We start from the raw sequence: 6,722 nt of genomic DNA, 5'->3' as shown, positions 1-6,722 counted from the left end.
TGTTTCTGTTTCAATGGCATTTATTTTCTTATTGTTAAGCACTTTGTGCAGCATGGTCTGTCTGGAAATGTGCTATATAAATACATTTGACTTTGACCTTGACCTACCTATAACAGTGATGTTTGTAATGTCATTTAGTCCTTGTGTATCTAAAGGCAACGTTCATACTTCTTACAAATTCAGCATTTCAGGCTTTAGAGTTTAACTTTCTTTTGAATCTAAACTAAAAACAGGACCCAGAGAGAGCCTGCAGTGAGCCTACAGTACTGAATCAACACGTCGATTTTCCTCTTTTGAACCACTGGGCTGCACTCAAGTATTAGATATTTCACAAATAAACACTTTGAGCCACTACGTGAGCCGAGGGCTACAAAGATGTTCTTTTACTGTGTATGATAGGGCAGTGTGTTGTGTTTTCCGGTCTGATCTGCAGTAAAAATCACAGATTAGAGCATTTCTGAATTGAACTTCTTCCTCAGAAAACCAGAAAATCAGTCTACTTCATAATAAAACTGAAACAATTTCATCCTACACAATTTTCACAATAATTTTTGTTTATCAAAAGCAAAGTGATACCTTTGCGAACGATAACACGGTCCTATTAACAGTCATATTTTTTATGTTTAGTGGCTGCTTGTAAAAAACACTTTAAAAACAGTTCAGTCCTCTAAGCTGACAATCAAAAACCTAAACTTTACTTAAAAAGACAAAAAAACTTGTGAATCAAGAATTAGAACTCAGTAGTTCTCAGCCCGCCATTGAACGAATATCAAAAAGCTGACTTTCCACTAAGATGAGGGTTCAGCAGTGATGAAGGATATCACGACTTAGTCATTATGTGCTGCACTTGAATCTAGATGGTGCATCAGATTTAACGGATTTCATCATCTGACGTAGTAGCGCTGGATGATTGGCCAGAGACTGATTATATCTGAGTCACCACGTAAAAGAGCCGCTGGTGCCGACAGTTTTCTGTCGTTCTGGAGCTGAAACTGAGTTTAAAGAGTCTGTCGAAATGAAGCAAATATCCCAGAGACAGAAGCTGGAATCTTATTTTCAGCCATTAACGCCAGTTTGTCTAACGTGTGAACCATACGCTTGTGAATTAAAAAAATAAATAAAAGTGTGACTTTTGGAAGCCGTGATTTTATTTCCAAGTGGCTTGCACTTCAGTCAAGGTCACATCTTACTCCCATAACACCAGAGGTCCTTAAATTTTGTGGCAAGACATAAGAGAGAAGGGTTGTAGTGAGGAATATCAAAGGAGGGGCTCTGCTCTACTTTCACTCCCCTCATGACTCATACTCTGGACCTCATCTCCATATTGTAGTTGTTCTTCACCCCCCCCCCCACCCCCTCTTCCATTGCTGAGAAGCAAACCCAGGCCACCAATTACTGCACTGAGAGAGCACCAGTGGGAGTCCATGGGGGATTATGAGGAGGTAAAAGCAAGAAGGCCATCGGGGCTGAGTGTGTGGAGATATGTTGGGGGTGGGGTTGCAGAGGGGTTCCTCCGGTGATGAGCATGAGTCATCATCCCCACAGCGCTTGGGCTTCTGACATCACAGCAGCCTTATCAGAGGAGGAACGCAATTCCCCACAAATGTCTTTCACAGCTGATGGATGAGGCAGCAGGGGACTGATAGCAAAACAAATTATGCATCATATCTCTGAGGCATGCACTCAAGACCTGAGGTGCGCTATAATAAGGAGACAGATGTGTGTGTGTGTGCAGCAGAGTGTCTGTGACATCCGTTTGACAGACAGCGAGGGAAATTGTAGTTGCAGGGAGAAGGACTGGTTTCGAGGCAGGTTGACGTCATGCCCCGACCAGGCTTCAGGGCACCCAATCACGACAAGCCCCTTTCTCTCTCGCTCTCTCTGTGTCTCTGCTGTGGGTTTATTCATGCCATCAGGATTAGGAGACCCAGCAGGCACGTAGGTCCTTCCCTCAGCTCACGTAGTCCAGTCTTTTCGGTCCTCAGCCAAAGTACTGTGAAAAGCCTGAATGGAAAATTTGTGCGTTGTGACCTGTGAGTCAGCCAGACAAATGAAATCTTCAAAAGGTGTCACGGAGAATCTCGCTAAGAGTTTGTTGATCAGGTAGATGAATCTGTGGGATGAAAAGAAGCTTTGACACACTGAGAGGGAGAGTGGATAGATTTCTGAACCGTGGCTGAACAGGAGTCAAGAAAGGCTGTGAATCCTGTGAACCAAGCTAAATTTTCAGCACCGTTTATCTCCTGCAATTTTTTAAAATGCCACATGTCAACACAGATCTGGATCAGCTCTTAAAAAAGAATCACTCGTCTGCTTGGAAGCTAGGCTAATTGCTAGCTCTGGTAAAGAAAACGATGAAAACCCATAACTTATGAACTTTTTTGTTTGCTAACAACCAGACAAACCAAACGGATCACATAGCCTCATGGAGTAGAGGTAATAAATGTGAAAAAAAAAAGTTTCAGAGCAGGGGTGGAGCAACTAAATAACTCAGAGACTTAAAGATAAATAAACTTTATGCTTAACAGATGGAAATGTCTGAGAAGATGTGAACTGTCTGTAAGGCAGTTTCTTCTTGAAGGAAATTTACTTCCATTTAAGGTTTATTTGCACCTTCAGTGAAGAAACTGCAAATGGGAATTCTCTTTTATTGCAAACCCCAGAAGGGCTTTGTTACCTCTAACCTGATTCTGTCTCACTAACAGCCAAACATGAGAAACACTACACTGAAGCTTCTTCTTCTTCTTCTTTTTTTTAGCAATTCAGCAGGTACTTCAGAAACCATCGGGCCTTGCCAACAGAAATCAAAACGAGAAGTGACAGCTGCTTCCGTCTCACCAGTGAAAACCTCGTTAAAGTGGGATCGTGGCTGGTGGACATAATCAGATCAGTCATCGATTTAATAACACAGAAGAAATGATCATGCATCACTTTCTGCCATAAAGTCTCTTTTATTACCAGCCAGACTTGTATGTGAATGCTTCTATGGCTCTTTGTGTCTGCTGAAATTTTAATTGAGAATGGCCTTCGCTTGAATTTCAGCACAGGAAGCAGAAGATGCCTCGCATGCTTTCAGATGTGCGAGACGGTGTTTTATTTCTGGTTGCTGTCTTCGTTTTCATAGAGCAGTTTAGAGGAAAAAAAGTGGATGGAAAGGACGTTTCGGGGAATTTTCCTGTCAGCACTTTCAAACCTGCTGTGCTGTAAAAAACAGAAGGCAATGCAGAAATGTAAATATGCACCAATCACTCGCTGCATCACAAAGTAGAAGTCCAAAACTGATTTGTTCAGTTTCCTGTGGAACAAAGCAAAAGTGTGTTCATGTTAAGAACTGTTGAAATATAAATCTGTTTTATGATATGATGTGCACACTTTGTTCCAGAATTAAATATTCATATTATCTCTCTGTCTCTCTGTTGCGCTGTTTGTCTATTATTATTGTTTTTGGTGTGCATTGCCAGCCTGTTCTCGCTCTCAATGCAATTATTGCTGCTTTGTGTGAGTGACAGAACTGCCTCATTTAAACAAAAGGCAGCTTTTAATGCACCTGACTGTAACATTAGTGAGATGGGACTCACTCCTGACTTGTGATTTTTTCAGTGTGTGTGGTTAGTTTCGTGGTGTCTTCTCCTGAGCCTAACCATGTCCTGCTTTTGCCTAATCTAAAGCAGGGAAGAAGCAAAGGTATGAATGGATTCAAGGAAAACTAAAGAAATGAAAAGTGGAAGAAAAAAAACTTCACAAAACAGAAAGGTTATCACAAGATGCAAACCTACAGTGTCTAAATAGCAATATAAGCTACCATCAATCTGACCTCCTAACTGGGACTTTGTAGATCTCTAAAATTCGATTTTTCCCTCATTGCAACCAGATTACAGTAGCCAGTAAGTCAGCCAGTGCCAAAGGATAACTTGTGCGTAATAGGGTGAAGCAAGTGGCAACTGCATAACCCTTTTTTTGTTAGAACCTAATCATACACCCCAGGAGTTGCATAATTTTGAAGATGCTGGGCAAAGAAATGTCTGCATCATCTTCTTTAAGTTCAATAAATGTAAAGAAGTCCAGATGCTTTTCTTTCCAAACTCCTTAGTAGACTACGATGACCTGGATGACTGAGAACCTTCACATCTTAAATGTAATGAAACCAAATGACACCTGCCTTATGGTGCTCAAAACTCCCAAAAAATAAAAATTGAAAAACAGAAACAAAATGAAACGTCTCTTTCCAGAAATCATGTTATGAGCAGTTGTGGAGTATGCTCCTCATACACAAGCTATTTTCTTCTACCAACACCTGCCAACGAAAATGAAAAAAAAAGCATTAAAGATAGATAATATGTCAATTATCACAGGGAACATAATGGACACATTATTTGGTGGAGTGGACACGAGGTGCAGCTTTAAAAGAAGATCCTGGTTCAGTATTTGCCTTATGAGCATTTGTCCTCAGTGCAGTGTTGCTTCTATTCACGTCAGCTATCCGCCATCTTTGTCAGTGTTTCTTTCTGTAAGACTTGTGTCTAGTCTGGACTACTAATGCAGAGAAATGTAAATGAGCAGCAGAGGCTTGTGCATTATATGTACAACAGCTGCCACTCAGTACCTTTATTTGTGTCTCACAGCGTGGTAGATGGACAGCAATGACAAAGCTCCTCCTGTTGTGGGTCAGTAGGAAAGTCTTTGTCTGCTGGTCCCCGTCCTCCTCTTAACTCTCCTCTACCGTCTCTGTTTTGCTGAGCATCATCTCTTTAATGGTGATTGTTGCAAAGTAGCACTTTGCTGATGGAGTGATGTGTCATTTCCACTGCTGTGCCCCACACACAGGCACACAATTCCACATCGCTAACTACCACTGACACATGTGGGTGACACGCACACACACACTGCGCTGACTCCTTCACAATGTCACACAGACAGGCTGCCCTTGTTGAACACTCAAGGTTAGGTGGGAGTATTTTTGTCAAGCTGTCGTTACAATTGTGTAACTTCTTTTTGCACCTCACTATATATTTCTTTTGTAATCACCTCGTTCTTTTCCCTCCATCACGATATGTTCCTCATGATTTGTTCCTCTTGCTCTTTCACGTCTTTGTCTCTGTGTCATGTGGTGTGACATGTCGCAGTTTGGAGCCTCTGGTGAGGTGACGGCTTTTGGAGGCAGACTGCAGGGATCCAAACTCCCTGCCTGACTTATCCTTGACTGTGTCTCCTCGCCTCTCATTGCTACATTGCTCCTAATCCACCCTAAATGATTTGGTGACAGTGAAGCCCAGCAGTAAGTTGGGGCGGCTGCATAACACTTAAATGGGAAGGTCAGTCTTCCGTTTATGTGTATGTATGTATATATGTATATGTCAACGAATACATTCGGTTAGGGTTAGGTTTAAAGTTAGCTTAGCCAGTGCCTGAAGATTAATAAATATATTGATGAGGTTGCATGGCTACATGAATAAGGGTGATGTGCAGAGCTATAGAAGCTACAGAGGGATAAGGCTGATGAGTAACAGTAACAGTATTTCTTCATGCCAAGAAAGAGCAGTGAGGTGTGTGGTTGGAGTGATAGATGGGGTCAAAGTGGGAGTGGATTACATCAGGGATCTGCTCTGAGTCACTTCCTGTTTGTGATGGTGATGGACAGGTTGACTGATGAAGTCTCTGTGGACTGTGATTTTTGCAACATTGTGATCTGTAGAGAGTAAGTGAAAGGGAGCCTGGAGAGGTGGAGGTATCGTCTGGAGAGAAGAGGAATGAAAGTCATTTGAAAGGAATAAAAAGGCAGATAGTTGGAAAGGTGAACATACATGAATTTAAATACCTGGGATCAAACATCCAAACTAACGGACAATGCACAAGAGAGGAGATTACAGGCAGGAATGTGTGGAGATGAATATCAGGGGTGATTTGTGAGAGAAGGATAGCAGCAAGAGTGAAAAGGAAGGTTTACAAGATAGTAGTGAGACCTGCTGTGATGCATGGTTGAGAGACGGTGACACTGACAAAAAGACAGGAAGTCGATGGAGCTTCCAGAGCTGAACATGCTAATATTTTCATTGGGAGTGACCAGAATGGACAAGATTAAAAATTAGTACATCAGGGAGACAGTTCAAGTTTAATGGTTTGAAGGCACAATTAAAGAGGAAAGGCGGAGATGTTTTGGATATGTGCAGAGGAGGGATAGTGGATATACTGGACAAACGATGTTGAATATAGAGCTGCCAGGAAGCAGGAAAAAAGGAAGACCACAGAGAAGACTTGTGGATGTGGGAATACAGTGAGATTTGGCAATCCCTAATGGGGTGAAATAGTAGTAGTAGAAGAAGAAGAGGAGAAGACAGCATAGCTGGCAACTTACGGTGTTAATCATACATGAGCTCAGTTTGGGTGCTTTAGTTTCAAGGTTTTGCCCTTTTGTCTGCCCACAATCAAGCTGCCGTGGCTGTCTGCAACACTGATACAAAAAAAACAGGATTTACTCACCTTGGCAAGTTAAAATAATATAATACAGTTTAGACATCTGCCAAAAGGGAAATTTTTCATTGGGGAACTTTACAAAAACTGTTTAAAAAAATACAGATAACCGTGACTAGTTGTAGTTCCCCTTAACTGTCAAGGGACCTGTTTAGCCCACACAATAGTCACATGATGCTGGCATCAAGCCGGTAAACAAAGCAGAGTACTTCATAATGCACTGTATATGAAAGATGGACTTAGCTACTGGCATG

At 41.8% G+C, this 6,722-nt stretch overlaps 1 long non-coding RNA gene across 1 annotated transcript; it reads left to right on the top strand.

Annotated features, from left to right (window-relative positions):
• The first annotated feature begins 1,905 nt into the window (after positions 1 to 1,905).
• LOC143419199 (uncharacterized) lies at positions 1,906 to 3,402 on the top strand. The gene is made up of 2 exons (XR_013099178.1): positions 1,906 to 2,103; positions 2,759 to 3,402. It is a non-coding gene; the product is annotated as an uncharacterized LOC143419199 (long non-coding RNA).
• Positions 3,403 to 6,722: the final 3,320 nt, after the last annotated feature.

The sequence above is a fragment of the Maylandia zebra genome, linkage group LG6 (genome assembly GCF_041146795.1).
Source record: "Maylandia zebra isolate NMK-2024a linkage group LG6, Mzebra_GT3a, whole genome shotgun sequence".
NCBI lineage: Eukaryota > Metazoa > Chordata > Actinopteri > Cichliformes > Cichlidae > Maylandia > Maylandia zebra.
The sequence above is the reverse complement of the archived record's forward strand: the minus strand, read 5'-3'. Positions and strand labels throughout refer to the sequence as shown.